Source organism: Aphis gossypii, chromosome 1 (assembly GCF_020184175.1).
Source record: "Aphis gossypii isolate Hap1 chromosome 1, ASM2018417v2, whole genome shotgun sequence".
In the NCBI taxonomy this organism is placed as follows: Eukaryota; Metazoa; Arthropoda; class Insecta; order Hemiptera; family Aphididae; genus Aphis; species Aphis gossypii.
This window is the reverse complement of record NC_065530.1, coordinates 52,879,790-52,902,675: the sequence shown is the minus strand read 5'-3', so window position 1 is coordinate 52,902,675 and position 22,886 is coordinate 52,879,790. Positions and strand designations below refer to the sequence as shown.

The 22,886-nt window shown below is 32.6% G+C and overlaps 1 protein-coding gene across 2 annotated transcripts in view; it reads right to left on the bottom strand.

Moving 5' to 3' along the window:
• LOC126548977 (homeotic protein ultrabithorax-like) overlaps positions 1–22,886 on the bottom strand; it is a 235,208-nt gene that overhangs the window by 35,618 nt on the left and 176,704 nt on the right. For both annotated transcript variants that reach the window (XM_050197178.1, XM_050197177.1), the window contains exon 3: positions 5,861–5,954. The gene's annotated coding sequence lies outside the window, so the exon portion shown is untranslated. The remainder of the gene's footprint in view (positions 1–5,860; positions 5,955–22,886) is intronic.

The window sequence follows — 22,886 nt, the reverse complement described above, 5'->3', positions numbered from 1 at the left end:
CTATATCTTATACTTATTTATATATTATGTAATACACTATCTGTAGGCACGTTATAATTGATTGAATACTTTTTTAATTTTAAACATTTTGTGTATGAAAAGTGTCTATAATTTTTTTCAAATAATTATTTTTATATGTAATTACAATGACTTTTATACTGAATTTTATTAGATTTTAATACATTAAATTTATAGTGCTAATATTATAAAATATTACAATAATATTATTATTAACTCTGAGGTAAGGTGATGTACCTGATTTATTTATTTATATAATTATTGTTTATATTCTTTTTATTTTTTATTGTTCATTTATAATCTGATGGTGTCTTATGGCATAAGTTTATTTATGTACCGTTTTTTATAATTATTATTTTAATATACTGTAAAAAGGTATTAAAAATATTTATAAATTGTTTTAAAATAATAAATAAAATAATTTAATACTGAATATTGATAAAAATTATTGTTTTATATTTTTTTAGCGTTTTACCTTTCACTACAATGGGTCACACTTCTATTGCCAAAAATTCGGTACTGTTTTATGTCACGTATTGCAAACCAGTCCTTATGAGATTATTGTTCAAATATGCTATACTCGCTATAGATACTAAGTGCAATATCGACGAACGGTCGCGTCTCGAAAACAGAAACTGTAAGTATATAGGCATGTTGCAGTTTCTTGCAAATTGTTCACTGGGATTTTTGTACAAAAAATTCGTTATATAAATACGTATTATTGTTTCGTTTTCATGTGTGACGTACTGATGTTAATATTTAATAATAATCGATTGCGTTTTCAAATGGAGAGCACAATATTAAAATAAAGCCATCGGCACACGAAATTTAATATTTATTTTATTTTGTTGCTAACAAATGATGATATGACGTACATTGTACAGATTCTGATGGGGTTAACTAAACCGAGTAAAAACCTATAAACAAAAAAAAACTTACACAAAATATCAAGCGGACGGGCCTAGCCATCATCGGTTCGGTAACCGTGCCCTAAAATTCAGTCGAATGTATTAATGGCGGCACCGCCGTAATTTCGTTCCGCTCACACCTCTCGCCACCCGAGTCACGCCAACGGCCGCGCTATAGCGGATTGCGGTCGTCGCGTTTTGCCAAAACAAACTAGCTGTTTTTCTTACGAGACTATTTCTCCCTATAGCAGCCCCTTAGCGAGTTCATACATACACACACACACACAATATAATATATTACGACCGACCGCGGGATCGTCTATTCCCAAAATTATTTTATGAACCGAAAACTGAACCTCACGGAATAGTACTCTCCCAACTACAGTTTTAGGTAGATACGTGAACTATACATATATGACACTATGTTCAGCGGTATTCGCTATTGTCCGAACCGTTTAATATTCTAATATTTGTTTTTCATCACTTGATATGTATATCGTTATTATATAGGTACACGAGTACAGTAAAACGCACGTTAAAATAAATTATAAATTATAGGTAAACGGGTGCAGTGTATTTTTTCTCTAAGTTATGTGTTTAAGATTAAACTATAGCAGGATCATGGTTGATGAAATAATAGTGATGATATTTTCTATAATATAATTGTATCATTGACAAAAAAAATGTTGATCTTTGACTACATTTTGTCATTACAATTGCACATTACAATGCATATTATATTATGGTCTCTAAACACAATATTATAATAGTGATGCTAGCGATGGAATAATAAAACCAAATTTTCAGATAGCCTTAAGTGTCTTATAGAAACAGCACACAATTATTTGAGCATTATATTATTATATTATACCATGAACCCTTAACTCACAGTCTCTCCACCCACGCATATTTAGGTATTAGGAATTTGACCGAACGTGCTGCGCGAAGAGAAAAGGGACGAGTTGGATGATGATGATCCCTAATATATTATCATCGTTGTATTGTAGTGTGCATTCATATATTTTCTTTCGTTCTAACAAGCGAGTATTGTTCGTGATGGAAAAAATTATTCACGGTTTCAACGCCACACGAGTTTCATAATCCCTCCTATCAATAACCAAAATTTGAATTTCTAACAATGAAAAAAACCCATAAATTTTCACCTTCATTGTATATAATAGCAATCTCGTTCGTATATGTATACATAATTTAGTTTTGGACTAGAACTAATACATATTTTGACAATTATAAAATACTATAATATAATATTTATTATAGTCTATATAGACTATACAATGAAATATTATGAAATATCAAGCTATATTTTTATGAAGACCGTATAGTTAACAAAATAGTTTAATAAAGTAATAGAAAAATTTACAAAATATGATATAATATTTACTACTTATTATTATGTTTTAAAAGTTAGTAGGAACCTATTTTCCGATTACTAACTACAATAAATTATAATATTGCATTGTTGACAAATCAACGTTTATTCAATCAATTAACGATGTAGGTACATAGAGTTTATCATAACGTTTTTTTTCGATTCATTATTTTAATTCTTACATTTAAATTTAGAGCAGTCAGTATGTTATTGCAAAGAAACCAAATACAATCATAATAATATGATTGCTTTGAGGCTGTGTATTTACGAGCAAAACGTGTTTATGACGAAATGAAAATACCGTTAACGTTTCATATACGTTGTTACAATATAATATAGGTAATAATGGTAATAATAAATACCTTATATACTAGCATATATATATATATTATATCATAATATCATATTATCAATGGTTGTATAACCACATACATGCGTAAAACAGAGATAAAAGACAAAAACAAATGTAAATTCATTATTTTACGGGCCTGAACGTCGCATTTTTCACAATTCTCTTGTATGTGATATATACTATATAAGACCGAACTACGTGCGTACGTCATATTATGTCCCCCGTGCAATATTACATTGTATATTCCACATATGAATTGTTGTTTTTCTACCGAGAAAAATATGTGCCGTCTCTCAAACAAATGCATCCTGCCGATCATATAATAATCCTTCCTGCCTGAAGATGTTTACTGTTAATGCTCGGATTTTATGGGTTTCGTGGATTCTAACCTAACGGTATATATTCGTACTGTACGAATTTGTGCTCCAGATGTGTGTGCGTTGATGTATAGTGTACTCATAAATACACAGGGAGACTTCCTTTTAAATATTTAGGTCAACAGTGGTGTATTGTGTTGTACCGTTTGTGCATCCATTTTTACACATGTTTATAACGATTTTATTACTGTATGTATATATATATAGCTACTATTATAACTGTATTAGACTAAAATCACGAGTTCTAAGCATAGTGAAAATTAAAATTGCTTATAATATTCAATGTTTGTTTTGTAAAACAAACAGTATGCCTAAAAATAAATGCGGTATATTGCAATAACATTTGAGTTTCCATTGGTGATTATGACGTAAAAATATCTAGAATTTTGTGTTAGGTCGGTACACAAACGTTATAATAATATTATATTATATAATATCATACAATATACGTGTATAGAATATATATATATATATTATATTTACATCAATGTGGAACGCGGAATAATCCGATAATGCCTAGGGTACGTAATATATTACATAAAGGGGTTTTAAGTACCGAAACACTACTTTGGTGTTCCGCGCGTCTGCAATGCAACTATGTAGGTATATACTCGTACATTGTGTATAGGTACGCGAGTCTCTTATCTCTTCGGATAAAAAGTAAAAAAAATCCCTATATAATATTGTACCTACGCGTATTAGAGAAACACATTTAAACATTATAATGTTATGTGAGTACCTGTATAAACCTGCGCTGGTACAGCGTATGGCGTGTGGAAAAAAAGCGAAAAGGATTCGTCGTCCTAATACACACGAAGTATAATAATAATAATATATAATAATATTATACTCGAGACCACCGCCGCCGCCGCCACCTCAGTCGTCGTCGTCGCCGCAGTCGCGTCGTGGTGATACGGATTTTCATTTTAAATGCACACAAACATCGCGTTGCCCCGTGTATAAATCACGATGATTAATTTCACGCCTGTTTCTCGACACTCGGGTGTTTTATATACGTATTTTTTTTTCTCTTTCGATATACGTTTATTTCTGTACACACAGACACACACGAGCATGCGCGCACACGCATACATTTCTCGGTAATTCTTTTTAATTCTTTTCTCTTTTACTATCTATCATTATACGTCTCTCTCACACTTCTGTCTCTCTCTCGCCCGCACAAACCGTTCGCCGAGCCCCCCTAACCCCTCCCTCACTGCACAACCGCCACCCACCCACGTAGAGCGTCGTCGTCCGTCCCCCGTACACACACACACACACATACTCCTATCGCATTATATTATAATATGCATATTATACACCTATATATACACGTAGTGTACCTATGTATATAATAATATGCGAGTCGTGTACCCCCACGGTCACCGCCGCGCAGAGTCGTATTATTTTTACCACCCTCGGACCGGGATTCGAGCGGCGTGTACATAAACGCGCGCGTTACACGCTGCTGCAGCCGGTGCCGAATCGATATCGTCGAAAACGCGTGTTTGTGTGTGTGTGCGTGTGTGCGAGTAGAGTACCCTCGGTGGCGGCTCGGGGTGATTAATCATTCGGCGCGGCCATAAATCCCGCGAGTCGGCGGGGTCGACGCGCGCGCACTCGCATACATCCGCACGCTCGCCCGTGAGAGACGCGCGTGTAATTTTCTGTATATATATATATATACATATATATGTGTATGTGTGTGCAGAGGGACTACGGGGAAAAAAAAAATAAAAATAGGAGGGGTTCGGCCCCAATATCGGTGGTAGACATCTTGCGGCGGCTGCTGACTATACTCAAAATCCTCCTCCTCTCGTCCGACGACGCTCCTAAACCGTCCGCCCGATTCGCAGCCGACATGCTATATATTTATTACATAATATTATTATCATACTACGCGCGATACACATCCACTGACTGCTGCAGAAAAGTGAATTATTTTTCGTGTGTAAAACGACTACTTCCCGGGAATATAGGATTATCGTTTTTAATATTCTCAAAGTAGCGATCGCCGATCGATATTACAATAGACGCCACTTCAGCCCAACACTACCTCTCCTCCTCCGCCGCCGCACTAGCGTTAACGTCCGACGTTAATAATTATTTTGGTTTCTTTTCTTTCGTGCTCTAGCTATAGGTGGATCGCGTGGGAAGCAAAATATTCTTTATTTTTATATTCTTTGAGAAGTAATAAACAATATTCGATTAACACTTGTATCTACATCATAATATAGGTATAGCCAAACCATCACTATATATCGAAGATTTCCGTGGCGATTGTACATTTGTTCTTATGACCTAAAGTAATAATTACTACAAAAATCTAAACGTTTAAAGAATCTTATTTCACGTCGGATAACTTATAGGTTTAGTTTCCTTCGCCGAAAATTTATTTTTACAAAGATATTATACAAATTAAATTAAATATCAATCATAGTGTTTCTCATAATATAAACAGTTACTATATTACTGTTATATTATGTACCTATATTGTTCGTATTATAGCTTAATTTTATAGTCAATACAATTTATGTATTAGTGGGCACCTGCTGCCGTAGTTTAAAAAAGTATTTTAAAAATACATATTCGGACTGACCAAGAATAATATAAATTCCAGTCGAAACATATTTTTAAGATACTATTATTATTATTGCGTGATATTAGTAGGTATTCATAAGTAAATAATAAAAAAAATTATCTACCTAGCGGTTATTCTGTGGATGTAAGTATTAATCTACGAGTATATTATTTAAGTATAACATTATACCTACTGCATATTTTCAAACTAATTAAAATTAATAATAAATGTTACCATTGTTTGCAGTTTTCTCTGAATGTTTGGTTGTATGCTCTGATGATATCGATATCCGCTTGTAAAAACTTATCTTCCCAGAAGTAATTATAATCTATTAAAAGGTAATAATATTCATATTAAAATATATTTCTGTAATCAGTAATAAACTCAACATTAATTTTTAAATAAATATTATTAAAAATAAGCAACATATTTTAACCAGTAATTAAAGTCAATAAATCTGTGTATCTTGTTATTACTTGAATTATTACTATAATAATATATATTTTAATTAAAATTGAATGATTAAGAACAGTTGCAACTCATAACCTTAAGTTGACATTCAAATTAATAAGGAAAATTTTTAGTGTGTTGATAAATCTAATTGTTCGATAATAAAAATAATAATTTAAAATTCTAAAGTACCATGAAAATGATTTAAAGTACATAACATTATAATGTATTAATGTGTTGCATAAAACGTTAACACAATCTATTTTAATTGCTCATATAATAGTGCTCATACATAATAATTATTTATATTAATCGTCGAACATAATTATAATAAATGAATCTTTATTTCTGTACATTTAGTGAATCAGTACTTAATTATAATATAATATTGTTTTTTCTGATTATGTTAATTATATACCTCTATTGGCTCTCAAACCCACGAATGAAACAAACTTTTGCTTTCGTACATAGTTTCGACTCGATAATCTCAGTATTTTTATTATAAACAGACAAAATAATGATGAAACATCGATTCGAAGATTGTTTAAACAATTTTATTTGCAAACATATATTACATTATTATGTACTTTTACCGATTATTATTTGATTATTTTTCATTCGTACATACTCTTAGTTCCAATACTGCGACACGTGCAATCATATTGCGTGTTATATTTGTTAAATGCTTTTTTTTAAAAAAAATCTATGCACTTTATATTTAATATTTATTACAATAATCAACGTAAATTGTTTATTGAAATACATTGAGCGTGGAATCGTTCAATATTTAGAAAGGTGCGGAATTTCTGTTTTAGTTTAGTGAGAATAGTTTATTGCACAATTGTGTTCCAAGGTCGGTACACAAAAGCCTTTGGTGGGTTCGTTCCGACACGGGAGAAAATTGCACGGTACCTGCACATACACACAATGTCCCGCTGGGTCTGTGCATCAACACATGCGGATCGCACACCGCGTGTCCACTGAATTATCGACGAAAACGTTCTGGTCATTTACGCAATATAAGTCTGTGCAAAAAAAATGTGATTTCGTTTTTTTTTACCTCCCAAATATTTTGATCTAATGGTCTATTTGTCATCGATTTGTTTCGGAAAGGAAGATATATAATGTACACCCTCGCACGAAACGATACAATAATAATAATAATAATAATAAAAATAACCCAATAAAAAATGTATACATATCGTCACCTATATATTATTATATTGTAACTACACCGCAACACGATACCCATATTAACCTCCTCAATACTTTATATACATTGTATTTAATGTACAGTTTAATTTAATAGATTTATGTGTGGTTTAGATAAACTTTGAGGGACAATATATCGATCTAATCAATCGAATCTTTAAAAAAACATGTTTTAAAAGACTAAAATGTAGATACCTATATAATAACATAACATGACAAGTTTTCAATTCATATAAGATATTATAACCAATACAACGGTATAATGCACATTGCACATTATACATTTATACGACGCATTAAAAAAGGAGAGTTTTACTGATTTGCATAGTAGAGCTAAAAAAAAAAACGCAGTGATTGGCGTGCGCATATACGGTGCAGTGTTATATGTGTTATATTATAATATGTTTATTTTAATATTACATGACACAGGATTGCGCGTTGTAGATGTTATATTGTCGTATGCGTCGTGCGGAATAGTTATATATGATTATAATACGAGAGTCACAAATTGTCATTTACCGCGTCGTGTAAAACGGTAATAATTAACGGGAAGCCACGGGGAATTCGCACGTAAAGTTTCGTTTAGTATGAAAATGTATTTATAGGATTTCATGTGTACGTAAGTATACGTGTATATTCTTGTGCAGTACACGTATTTCTCCATAACACAGCTGTCACTGCTTGTGCTTTGTCATAAGACGTATAATATATACGCGTCACACATACGCACACGCATATTATAATAATATTATTCGCTATAACACTGCTGCAGAGTTATGCGAATATGGCGGTGGTCGTATTAACATTTTAAATCGACCACGTCGCGATATCTATATGTCTCCGAAGATTTTATAACGCTGCTTGGACGTATATAATATGTCGCGGTGATGTATGAAAATCGATGACTAGAACACGATGAATTCGATAGGCGATACAATATAATATACGACTAGACGAGTTCGAGTTTTGTATTCGTGAAAAAATGCGATCGCGTAAAAAAAAACGTTAAAAACGACTGTAAAATAAGTGACCCGAATGTCTACGTCTGCAGCCGCAGCGCAGTACAGCTGCGTACCCCGGAACACTTTTTTTTTGCCGGAGTCGCTGTCAACATAACTCTTTCCGGCACCTGATACCCCCTCCCGTATATTACCCACCCCACAGCACACGGCACTCCGAGCGTGTAAATGCGAATTAAAAAATTCTTCTCTTAATTAACAAACGTCTGGAGCTACTGGAGTCTTGCCACTTGTTATATTTATGCGCGCGGCCGAAAAATTAAGGTCTTTTTTCGCTATACGGTTTTTGTACATAATATATATTTCGGTCAGCCGCGACGGTGTCACGTTTTTTTGGTTTGTGCGCGTCACGATGGGGAAATTACGAAACAAAGAACTACCCGCAACGTTTTAATTTCACTAATTGCACCGCACGCGGGACGAATATGATGCGAAAAAAAAATGTAGACAAAAAAAATTAAATTGCATAGTATAATATTAAAACCGTATACGCGTTTAAACAGCAGCCGTCCGTAAAATAATTATAATAATATCTCCGAATCGTATTTTCGTCTCTCCTATCATCCTCGCGCCGCTAGCGCACGGTGTAATACGCGCGAGTATATTATAATCTGTTTTGTATACGGATTTATAAATATATTATTATGATATGTAATACAATACCGCTTTGGAAATTATTATTTATTTTGTTTTTTTGACCTCTGCGGCGGTCAGAAACGCCGGAAATAATTGCAACGTGCACAGGGGTCCGGACCCCCGTCGAATCCGCTTATATATATTATAATACAACAACAATAATACTGCAACGTCCGTCGTCTCACATGTAGGCTGTATATTAAACACGTCTCGTCGCGGTGTCCCCCGAGCGGATTGCGTAATTTAACACCGCGTTGAATACGCCATCGAGCCGTGTACGTATTACAATATATATATATATGTATACCCGGCGGTTTTATAGAACAGCCGGGCAATTAAAAGCCGAGAAAAACTGGCAACGGCCGTTTAGAATCTCGTCAATTCGCCGTTTGCGGTCTGGGGGCCAGCGCCAGTCGTGTATATCTCTGTGTACAACAATATAATACAATATATATACATGTGTACGGGCGCGAACCGAAATTGGCTCGCCGCGAGGGTCCGCGACGCCCATTGTTACGCCGCGGTCGTTCGCCAATTAAAACCGACACTAAATCGGCGGCGGCGGATGGGAGGTGCGGGCGGCTGTAAAAGAAACGAAAAAAGTTACGCGCCGGGCCTATACATATATACCCGGCAGTGTACACTGCAGAGGGTTCAAAAAATAATGATAAAAGGAGAGAGAGAAAAAAAAATGCGCGACACTTATTTACGACTTATTCCCTGGCCGGCGATGGATGTTCGTATAATACTCGATGCGTGCATCTCTCTCACTCTCTCTCTCTCTCTCTTATTTACTCGCTCCTTCTCTATCTATCTCTTCGAGTCCAATCTTGTCGCGTTAAACTCCCCGGACAATCATAATAAGATAATAGGATACGGTGCTACTATCCAGCAGCAGCACACACATACACACCTATTTACGTATATATATATTTTATATAATAAAAGGTGTCGGTGCAGCGTTTGCGTGTGACGTCGTGTAACGACTTTAGTGCGCCGTCGTACTCATATACACATCTCAGGGGTGTCGTCTTCCGCTTATACACACACTTATATAAATTTTATTTTGGTACGATTATTTTCTAAGACGAGTGAATTCCGGAGAAGGATGTCCTAACGTTTTCTCGCTATAATTTAGAAGATCTCGTACCACGCGTCAACGCACAGATTGCTATATACAGTGAAGGCGCCACTGAGTAATGAACTAGCTGTCGAAGAAGAGGTGAGAACTTTATTCATCAAAACCGAAATCAAAACTTAAAAATAATTGTTTCTACAACGTCACTTAAAACTCATTTTAAGTTCTATAAAAACAATCGTTGATACCTGATACCGTTAAATAATTTTGAATAACTAAGAGTTTATTAAGGTGTGATAACTTGTTTGAAAAAAAGCAATATTATGATATAATATTATCAGGTTATTTTTGTAACCAAGATGATGCAATAACGTTGACAATATGTCAACATATATTACACAACATGAGAAAAGTGAAATAAATCTGCTGAATTTCAATAATTTTGTTTTGTAAATTCATTCATTATTTATTTAATAGGAGATTTAAATATTTCACCGTTGACATTACTGATGGGGTCCAAAAGATACCTGTGTCCTATCATCAATATGATTACTCCATTGGTCAAATCCAACTCGCTGAATTTACTGTAACTTTTATCATCACATTTTTATTTGCGCTCATTTACATATGTGTTGTAATTAGGTCTTAAATATAGTAAGTTGATCTGCATGTTGCGAATCACGCAGCGTATACGTTTCGAATTATACATCTAACACGAATTGCAATGAAAAAAGTTAAGCGAATATAAAGATCACGGTGTATACAAATTACCGAGTTATGTACATAGTCTATTGGAACCTGTCCAGTGTCCGATGACTTTTCTGAACCGAAATATCAAATTGTCGGATTTTGGAAGGTTTATCCCGTGATTCGACTGTATTTTAACGTGTTCAAATAGGGTTTAATATAATATTGCATTTATTATATTCGTATAAAAACGATCGAGCATAGCAAATACGACAGTTTAATGCCAAACCGCGATACGGGTCACGCGCGTACTGCATCGGTAAAATATGAAATATAATGCGTTCTTTACTGCACATGAGTCCAGACCTTACCATTCCGAACGTGGGGTGACCCATTTCTAGGATTTTCGATGTGATATAATATATATATTTCGAATATGTCCAGTTATAAAATATTTCTTTTATTCGGTGCGACGACGGAAACGAAGATATAGTGACACGATATGTATGTATATATATCACATACACACGGGCACACACGTTTATACATTTATTGTAAATACGTATTATATTTGATGTAATGTATTCGTCGTATACTTGTATACACATAAAACAAACATTAAATATATTTATGACGTTGTTCGGTGTGTGCATATCCGAGTATATATATGTAGACAATATATAAGTATGTGTATGACTACCGAGCGTTTTCATAATTAATGACGTTCAACGTTTTTATTGCACGGTATCTACGAGCGATGTATATTCGTAGACACTATTGTCTCTATGAATTATTCGTTCATATTCGTATGCATAGTGACTCGTAGTTATTGCAGTAGTATAGGTGACTCTACGTCTTCGCTTTAATACTCAGTGCGTCACGTAAATACGAGTGAGAGAAATAAGTAGAAAATCGACGGTAAACCGTATTTTTAGAAATGTCGTCGAAAAAAAAATCCGAAACGTACCGCGAAGATTCACACGGCAATAACACTATATAACGTATATTATGTTAAAATGTATGACACATTCGATAATTATTGCTAAATATACAACATCGAAAAGAGTCGTACGACATGCATATATTAATAATAATTAAACGGCAAATACCGAAGCAGTTTATAACGATAAATAAATATGCGGATGAGTTTGGCCTACGATTTCAAGTCAGAAAACCGGACCTTCGATTGAGTAGTAATTCTATAAATACATTATATAGTCTTACTCGTCGTATATTGTCCTAGCTGGTTGTTGTGCCCGGAAAACGGTCCGCAGATTTCGGTGTTTTTCCTGACGTTACCCACGCGCGTTCTATATATATACGACACGACGACAGAGCGGCGGCGTGTTTATACATAAGTCCTATTTCGTCCGACTCGTGTAAGTTCATGTGTACAATGCGCATAATATTATTATTACCTATATAACATGACAATATGTACGAGTTGGCGTTTTTCTAAACATATATTATGTAATATATAAATCGTGGCACAAGCCGCAGCGGCATCGGGTTCGAACACAACGGGCGCGCGTGACGGGCATGCGTTACCAAAATTTGAATACATCGCGACGGCGGCGACGACCGATAGAAACGGATCTCATGATTTATGTAAAAAAACGGTGTGCGCGCGCGCGTTCACAGTTGGTTTTGGAACAATGAAAACCCCCCTACTCCGTGCTCCTGCAGCAGCGTGCATCATCATTCGACTGACCCTGTTTAACCGCGTTCATATAATAATAATATGTACAAAAATATATAATAATAAAATAATATAACTATTATAACTGGTTTTTGGTTTCTACGTTTTTTTCAGTTTTCGAACCGAGTGGCGTTTTTAATTTATTTATTTTTTCATTTTTTTTATTGGCACAGATGTTTTTTTGTTTTTTTTTCATTTGGTTTCGAAGACGCACACATTGGGAAATTCAATGAGCCGAGCGAGCCCCCTCGAAGGAGGATGGCTGCTCGGGACGAATATCCTGCATGATCGCGCATTCGAAACACTGCGTCCGCCGCATATTATTATTACTATACGGAACGACATTTGAATGCAGTCGTAGAATATAATATATTATATTATAAATTATAATATATAAATGTATCACAAAAACAATATAATATACATTGTGTTACAATTAACATGCTCGCCCTTTTTTTCTTAAATTATATAATAGTCATTCAACACTTTATTTTTAGAAATTTTAAATCGACTATTTTTTTAAATTCTTAAGAATTTGTGTACTACTACTCAAGAAGTATTCTGCGGTGTTAGAAACTCATGTTTTTCAAAATAAACGTAAAACTCTCTTCTATTGCAATTTATTGAGTGGATACCTATTATTTTTATTTTTTGAAAGACATTTTAATAAGTTGAAACTACTCTCTCAAATGTTGAAATAGGTACATAAACATTTTCAAAAAAATTATCCACTAAATTATGTACCTACAGTATAAAAGGGTTTTCTCATTTAAATAATTGCTCCTTAGAAGTAAAAAAAAAATTCAAGAACTTGAGGTATATATGAAAATTTCAAAAATCTGAATTTTAATTTTAGTTAAATGAAAACACGGGGATGTGCAGTATGTTTGGGGAACACCATACATAATTTTATTAAACAAACCGTACGTGAAACGATAACAGGAGACAAAATCAATAATATTTATACGATATTATACGGTGCGTGCGTATTTCAGTATTTATGAGTGTACGAGTATAATATATGAATACATTGGCGAAAAAGCCGATTTTTAATTTTTAATTTAGATCCGTGTCAACCATCAATAATAAGTAATAACCTGCGACATTCGCGCGTAATAATATTATAACACAATATCCGCAGCTGTCGAACTGCACAAACTACACACACTCCACCGTCTCCACTAGGCATATAACATAATATAACATTTTTATAATTCGTCCGGCCATGGTTAAATTCAATCGACGTTGATTTACACACGCTACGGACGGTTCGATAATAACGAGTTTATAACATTTATGTTTACGTAACAATAATGTAACATTGTATTATTATATACGGGATGGTGTAAAATTATCAACGCGTTCCATTACATAATAATATATTGAATTCTACGAGAATTTCCGAGTATTTGGTCCGGGACTATACCACGTCATCAGTCGGTAAAAACTACACTGTCACACTATGCATATTGTAATTATATAGTAAAAGTATATTTTACGAATTTCTGATATAAAGAAATAAAACAATGATTTTTATCCGTTTTTGCATAGAACACGGAAAAAATAATAAAAAAACAATTCTCAAATCAATAATTCCCAGGAAAATTGACTGTTTTTGGTATGTAGCAATTCTGTTATATTTTTTGATAAAAAAATAAGATACATTTGTGTTAAAAACTTATATTGATAGGTCCTATTTATAGATGCAAATTTAACCGTTGTGGAAATTATAAAAGAAATTGTTATTTTAATTTAAACATAAATATTATAGTAAACATTTTTATAGTTTACGTGAATGAATCCCTTACAATTGGCATTTTATATCTATATTTCTTTGTTTATCATTAAAAATGATAATAATAATAATGATTCATTTATGTATTGGTCAACGACTCGACTGATCAGTCCGAATATCTTTAGGTTAGGTTATAATATCTTTAATTATTACTTATATTCAATACAGTTTAACTAAACTATCTAATTTTTACAATGCCTATCAGAAATACTTATAATGTCTTGAAAAATATAGATTTCAATTTATTACTATTCGAATGGTTCATCTAACTTCCTCACGTCAAATAACACTGATAAACAAGACTTTAAATAATTCAATGTTTGTATATTAAAATATATAATATATGTATAATATATAATACTGTAGCTGAACCAGTGCACTTCGTAGCCCGTAAAAAATTCTACGACCTCTTTTATATCTCAATTTGTTGACAATATGATGCATTGTGTTGTTTCATCGATCGCTAGTTATATCGCTAGATCGATAATTTCACTTATTGAAGTGTGAAAAGTTTTGCCTGTGCCTCGCGGCGCATCTAGGAAATACATCATAAATACATAAATAAATCCATCGCTGTTTTTTATTATTTGTTTTCGTGGCAATAATTTTAATTATTTGTTTTCGTGGCAATAATTTTTATTATTTGTTTTCGTGGCAATAATTTTTATTATTTGTTTCCGTGGCAATAATTTTAATTATTTGTTTTCATGGCAATAGTTTTAATTATTTGTTTCCATGGCAATAATAATTAGTGCGAAAGAAATTATTATAATTGTAATTATTAATTATTATTTATTGCCATGGAAACAATCGGAACAGACTGTCAGAAATCCATTTTTGTATAATATATAAAATTATATACATAATTATATAGTATGATATAATATATAAAATTATATAATTATATAGTGTAATATAATATATAAAATTATATAATTATATAATATAATAATATTATAGTATAATTATATTATTTTAAATCTATATATTATTATTATGTAGATAGATAGATTGTAGCGGGACGTCCCGAACGGTAATAATAATAATTATTATTTTTATTTTTTTTACTATTGTTATAATTATCTTAAGCCATAATAGCAGCTATGGCATAGCACATATAGTCAGTATAGTGATGCAGTACTCCGGCGATATTGTAGGCCGCGATCGCTCATCAGCATTTGATGTTCCTTTTATTTTTGAAATTATTATACTTATGTACCAGGTGATCCTGACAGTGGCAGGATACTGATGGCAGTGATGTGTCTTTTTATTATTTTTATAAATATATATATATCTGAATATATTTGCCTATTTTGTATGCTGAATAAGCATACGTTATTTGAGTCCCCTCTCTCCTACAATATATAATAATATGTAAACAGTGCACATTTTAGTAAAAATTGTGTATTATAAATTTTGTATATTTTATGATCTTAGTAGAAAAAAAAACAGTGCATAGACGAATAGTCGTAAATTTTCAGATAGAAAAATGTATATTGACTTTTTTAAGTATGTTTTTTAAAATATATTTGTACAATTATATATAATTATAATTTGTTTAATATAACCCCTTCTCTTTGCTGGAAAATGTCTGTATACGCCACTGTTCACTGGTGAGATAATACAATTTTAAATCGATAATAACATAATTTATAATTATATTTTATTAAGGAACTTCAACAGATACCTACGGTTGCTCGCTTGACTACACATCCAACGCGTGTTGTATAAAAGATGTCCGTGTGCAATTGATCATTAATATATTATGTTATAAATTATAATATTACACTAAATATACTATTATTATTATTATTATTATGTTTACATTACACTGTCGATTATGGTACGGCGGTGACGGTGTGAGCGTATAGAATATTATATTGCCTCCACCGATTAGTTATAGGTACGCGTATTTATGTATTCATTAATATATAAAACAATCGTTCCTTAAGGTACGGTTTCCAAGGCGCGACCGGTAGCTAGTACGAATATGTACCTTAATGTACCTTGAGATATTAAGTAAGTATACTTTTTCGTAATTACATATAAAAACGTTATACGACCTGCATATTGTGTTGTCTCAATCATATTATATTATATAATATATAGCAAATTTTAGTGTAATTTAATTAATGTTGTGTGTTGAGCTTTTATGAATTTAAACAAAATGACCTATTATCAAGTTTAAAGGTAAGAATTTAATTTAATTTATTAAGTGTGTTCAAGGTGTTTTTAGTGTCTTACGGTATTTTAGTTTTTTCGCGAGTCATATACATATTTAAAAATGCTCATAATTAATTTAACAATTAAAGTATCATAAAAAACCAATCATAGGACACAGGTAATGTTCTTAATTTCAAGTTTGATGATAGGTAATTTTACTTTAATATTTTAAATATTTACGCTAAACACACAAAATTGGTTTTACTGAACGAAAACTTTCCCTGTTGTACGCTTGAAAGACGGAGATAACATAAGTGGGTGTAGTGTCCTTTTAATAAATTAAAACATTTTTCTTATTATTATTTGATTGTTTATTAATATTATGCATACCTAGGTGTAAATGTATAATATGAGAAACACAAACCAATAAATTGACTAGATTTGTCTTAGTGATGGTAAATAGTACTAGTATAATAGATCACCTACCTACTGGATACTATCTGCCGCCGCTATGTATCTGATTTAGAGATTAAAAATAATTAAGCGTTCTATATATTACGTATTAGCTGCTACCCATATTATATTGTTATAATAAAAGACAGATAAATGTTTAAAAAATTCTATTTATATTATTAAAATGTAGGTACCTACAAGTTTTTTGTATAATTTGTTTTCGAGTATACGTACACATAGGTTAATTTTAATTTAACATATCAACATTTAATAATCTTGACTGAGTTCTCATTATACTTTCCAAAGATTTCCCGGGGGATATAGGGTAGTTTGTATTTATTACGTGTTCCGCTCTTCTCTTGTTTATATACCTACAACGTGTATCTATGTATAATATGTACAACATGTATATATTAACCTACTCGCTATATTAAACAGCAAATTAAAACAAATGTTGAGAAAACATTGGGTAAGACTCTGCGCGCAGCACAGATTCCGAATGTATACCTATATATTGTATTAATTTAAACATGCAGCATCAGTGGAATATTTTTCTAAAAATATTAATCGTAGGTATAGTTTTAAAACATTTGTTATAATATGCATATATAGTTTTATTCATACATACAACTAGACTAGTTGTCTGTAACAGAATAATTTTTAACTATACTACCATAAATCTAATCTCATTTCATATGGTACATTAGTACTGATTTTTTTAACTAATAAAAAATATTAATAATAAGTAACTTAACTATATAATATGATATATTATATAAGTTATAATAAATAATAATATGTGATATTTTTGGAAAAAATAGTTTATAATAGCTGATACAAATGTTTATTCTCAGAATCGTTTAAAATCGTATCATTCTTATGCAATAATTATTATTGAATTCAAATGTATACATTCAATAATTATATACTGATAAATAATTCGTTGCAGATAATGTACACTCAAAATCTACTATACAGCACAGTAACTTCCCCGGTTTTTTTTTAATTATTATACGTTTTAAATTTTGATATAATATATTATGCATGTCATGTAACGTGTTTTATAGGTATTATAACGAAGTAAACACACGTTTTAAGTAGATGCTAATACGTTATTATACCGAGTAGATGAGAGGTGGTAAAATCCAATCTAGACGACTTACAAATTGGCTATAATTAATTCACTTGAAATGCGTGTTTGAATATTTAACATCCTATACATCTTATATTATGTGCACAAGATGCTTCTAAAATCTTTCAAATGAGGTAATGAAACATCTCAGCGTTACCAAGACCGTTTCTGAGGAAAAGGACCCTTTTTTATATACATTATAGGTAAGTTTCGTTTTAAAATTAAAACTTAGTTCACACTTAAATATTACTGGTACTATTGAAAATCAAAAATCGAATAATATTTTTGTATTATAAAATATTAATATTATTTATAGTATCTTTTAAAGTGATGAGATTCACTCCCTCAATCAAGACCCAGGCATGCCTCAGAGCGTAACGAATATGCATGTATTTTCAAAAAACTGATTTATGTTTAGATGCAATTAAAATTATTTTTTACCACGTAGATCTCCATATATACTACCATAATAGTTATAAGTTATAACTGTTTACAATGGTACATTGTCGAGTGTTCTCGAAAGTTTACATATAGTTTTCTCCTCCGCGTAATCGATTTGAAATCTGTATTTATGATGTGCATTGTATATTATTATAATTTATAATATATGATTATACAACTTGTAACAGTTACAATTCATTGGAACAGATCTGAGTAACGAAAAAAAAAACAAGATTATTAAAATGCGTAGAAACCTTTTAATATCTGTGTATATAGTATCGATGTTTAATTGATTTGGGTCTACACACCGGACGGTTTGCCCAAATGATATGATGTATTTAGATAATACATTTATATATAACGTGAGTTATTTGCATAACTGCATATGTATATTTTGTGTAACTTATCCATCGTAGATACCCATCGTACTCTCGATGCTCTCCGATATTAATATACTATTTTTCCCCATACATTTTTCGAAAGAAATCGACGTCCGACGACGTTGCGCTTTGACGCACGCAACACAATATTATATTATCTAATATATTATAAATAATAGTAATTAGTCGAGCGATTGTCGTACACCGGCGGAGGAGTGTATATATTATATTACCTATGTTACTGTACAGCTCTCGCGCGCGGTGTACATTTTATATTATATTACCTATATGAAATAATAAATTATAAACTTCTCCGACGGGAATATACCTCTACATACCGCCTCTACACGGCTCTACCTATATTTATTTTCAATTTTGTTTTTATAATGCCATTTTCTTATATAGGTACCTATACCTATCGTATTTATGTTTTTTATTTCACAATTTTTTTTTTTTTTTTTACTTCATTTCTCGAACCCTCAAGACGCAACAAAACGCGAGTGCGACACATGCGCACACGCACACATGCGCGCGCACGCAATACGTATTATTCGTATATATATATATTATACATACAACAATATTATTATAATGTGTATTATAACCCGGCAAACCGTATACCGACGAGATAGAGGGAGAGATCGTCGTCGTCGTCGTCGTCATTCATCCGCTGGAGGGCCGCGTTATTTACGAGCCGGCGTCGATGAAATATGGCCGGCCGGTCGCACCTCGCGTACACACAGACACATTTTAACGAATACACACTCAGACCATCGTAAGTGAGTGAATACGTACCACACGCACACCGTAATAATATAATGTGTGTGTGTGTGTATTGTCGTCGTATACGCTGCTGCGCAGTATCCATTATATAATATTATATAATAATAATAATATGATTGCACGCACCGCACGCAAGTCCGAAAACTGGCGCATTTCGTCGGTATATACCTATACCGTGTACAATAATATTAATTTCACACGATGTGTGTGCAGTGTGTATATTTTACTGAGAGAACGACGAAAAATCATATCTCTGAGCGGTGTATATAGGTAGTCCCTTTCGGACAATAGGACACCCACCGGCTACCGCCCCCGACTTGCCTACAATTTTGTATTATTTTATGTTATGTCGAGGTGCGTCGCGTCTCACCTGCGTCGCGCACGGCACTTTCACTCCGTCCGACGCCGCCGCCGCCGCTATCTATATTCACACGTACGCTGCAGCCCCCCCGCGTGTGCAACCACCGCCGTTTTTCGTTTTTATTTTCGAAAACCGTATAGTATACAATGCTATACATATATATAAACTAAACAATCCTCTGTATACGTGTATATATAACGACCGTTGAGTATGTACTAGCACTGCACCCGAGTGTAGTATAGGTACACACCTATAGGTACATAAATAATTTATATATAGAGACTATATTTATATAGGAATATACACGTCGATGAATTTGTACCGATTATGATAGGACCAAATAATATGAGGTAGGTTCAATGACTCGAATTTAAAAGGGAAACAGCGCGTACACAATACGATTTATATAATAATAAACGAACAAAGTGGTTAGACCGTTTGAAACTATTATAGTTATAATACCAACTCAATATTGAATAATAAACGTTTTAATAAATGAAAACTGCAGTTATTTGTTATTATAGCGGTAATATATAATAAAAATATCCACGTGCAGCGTTAACTGCAGCAGAGATACGAACAGAGATTCTTCGTCAGAGAAAAATAACGTCACTCCAACGCTATATAGTCGGACCGGCACGTTTTTATTCTTTTATTTTTATTCCACATAGGTACGTGTTTGATATTATTAATTTATATGCATTCGAACACGCGATACGCTGCAACGTGTAATATATAAGCAGTGAACAACGTACCTACCATTCGTCTATTATGGTAATTAATTTAATCCTGTATATAATATGTGTACACATACTACAAAAACTACTTGTTTTTTAACGACGCTGTTTTTCTTCATAATGTAAAAAAAACTGTTTCGTTATATTATATTATTATCTTATTAGTTGTAACTACACTATACACACAAACACTTGATACGCGTGAGCGCTTATGATATACCTATAATAGATATATTGAAACGTATAGCAAACGCGTTTTGCAACAAAAAAATATCACATTTTAATACTATATAATATAATTTATGTATAATTAATTAAAATCAATATATCATTAATTATACAGCAGTAATATATAAAATATTAAATACCTGAATGTACTGTACATGAAATATCTTTCATCTTTTGTTTTCAATCCTAAGATTAGTTCGCCATTTCACGCTCTTTTCTATTAATTTCAATTTCTTTATATAAGATTTAAATCTTTTATTTGTGACGTATATATTAAATTCCAATCGCTTTTGTCATTTCCGATGAAAATTACCTATACCATCACACGGCACACACACTTTTTTAATATACTAATCGGAGCAATCCGTTATGCGTTTTTTTTTGTTCCTGGTAATTTGAGACGTACTCTTTTGAAGATTTAACTAGATACGCGTGTTAGAAAATCTGTTTTTTTTTTTTTAAATAACAATCATTATATAAAAATATTTTTTATTTATTATTGTTTTATTTATTTATTTATATTTTTTTATTGGTATCATGCGTTCCCATGATCTGCAAAGAGCACACATACACCACACACACAATTAGACACGTGGCACTGGGAAATATTGCGGCCGTTCTCACATGTACGGACCTGACGGTTTACATTCTTCCCACGCGAGAAGACTCGCTCTCGCTCGCGCGAGCATAAACATCACGCTCGGTCAAAAAGCGTCGTCTTCTCGATACCACCGGCGGCGGCGGCGGCGTTGTATAGTGCGTGGGCTGATAAATTCGCCAAAATTGGAATTCCGACGGGCAACTCGATGATTTATGTCAAAAGTCACAGTCATACTACGCGTAAACACACGGCACGCGGGCCGCGTGTGGTTGCGCAACGATAAATTACATTACGGACGACGTAATTACACTATTATAATATATATTACGGTATACACTCGTAAGTTTTCGATATAACGACTGTTGGAAGATATGTCATTAATTTTTGCAAAAAATTATTATTGACTGCAATTCGCAGTTAAATCTGAGGATTTTGTCGGACAATATAATATTATATTATTTATTCTCGCCAAAGTATAAGACGTATATACTACAACTGCATTATGGGGTTCCGATTTTCTGCTAAAAAATTATTGATCATAATACCGTGCCTACAATTATTATTTTAATTTGCGTTCGATTTTAACGCGTTTTAATTTTGACAAATCGCGGAGTAACAGCTTAAGCCATAAATATTTTTAATTTTTCCGCATGCAATGCAATTTTCGCCATTCGAATACGCACGACTTGTTTGAAACGCCCACAATATGACATAAACAAAAAAATTTAAATAATAATAATCACGATTATAAAAAAACCGTACACGCTATTCATTATATTGTACCATTATTTTTTCATTTTTAAATAATCCAACTGCTTGGGGTAAAACTGTATACACATTCTCCGCGCGCTTACCCATATGATACCCGTAGGTAATATTATTGTGATGCGCGTGTGGCGTAATAATATATTGTGATCATAACCACTGCTAAATATAATATTATTTAATAGTATTGGATCTGAACAATGTATATTCTATAGAACTATATCTCTCTTGCAATTGGTGAAAATAAAGTTACACCATACTCGCATCATAGGTTAGATCCGGTACGTTGATCATAAATCATAATATCATAAATATTACAATAAATCACTATACGGTCAACCCGATAACACCGATTCGTGAGCCTTTGCTTTATGATCGATTAATAAAATCAACAGTTTATTTCAATAACATCGAACGCATTTAATAATATATTATTGTGTTAATAGCTATACGCGTGTGTTTACGGCTGAGCTGACGTGTGCACAAGGCACAAGGTACACATATTAGAAAAATATTAATAATAATTATCTATAGACGTGGTTTTTACAACCTACAATATTCTATGCAGGCAGCACTCGGGATGAGAAACTGTGAACGTCGTGATGGTCATCTATAGATCCAATCGTCTCGAGACTATTCG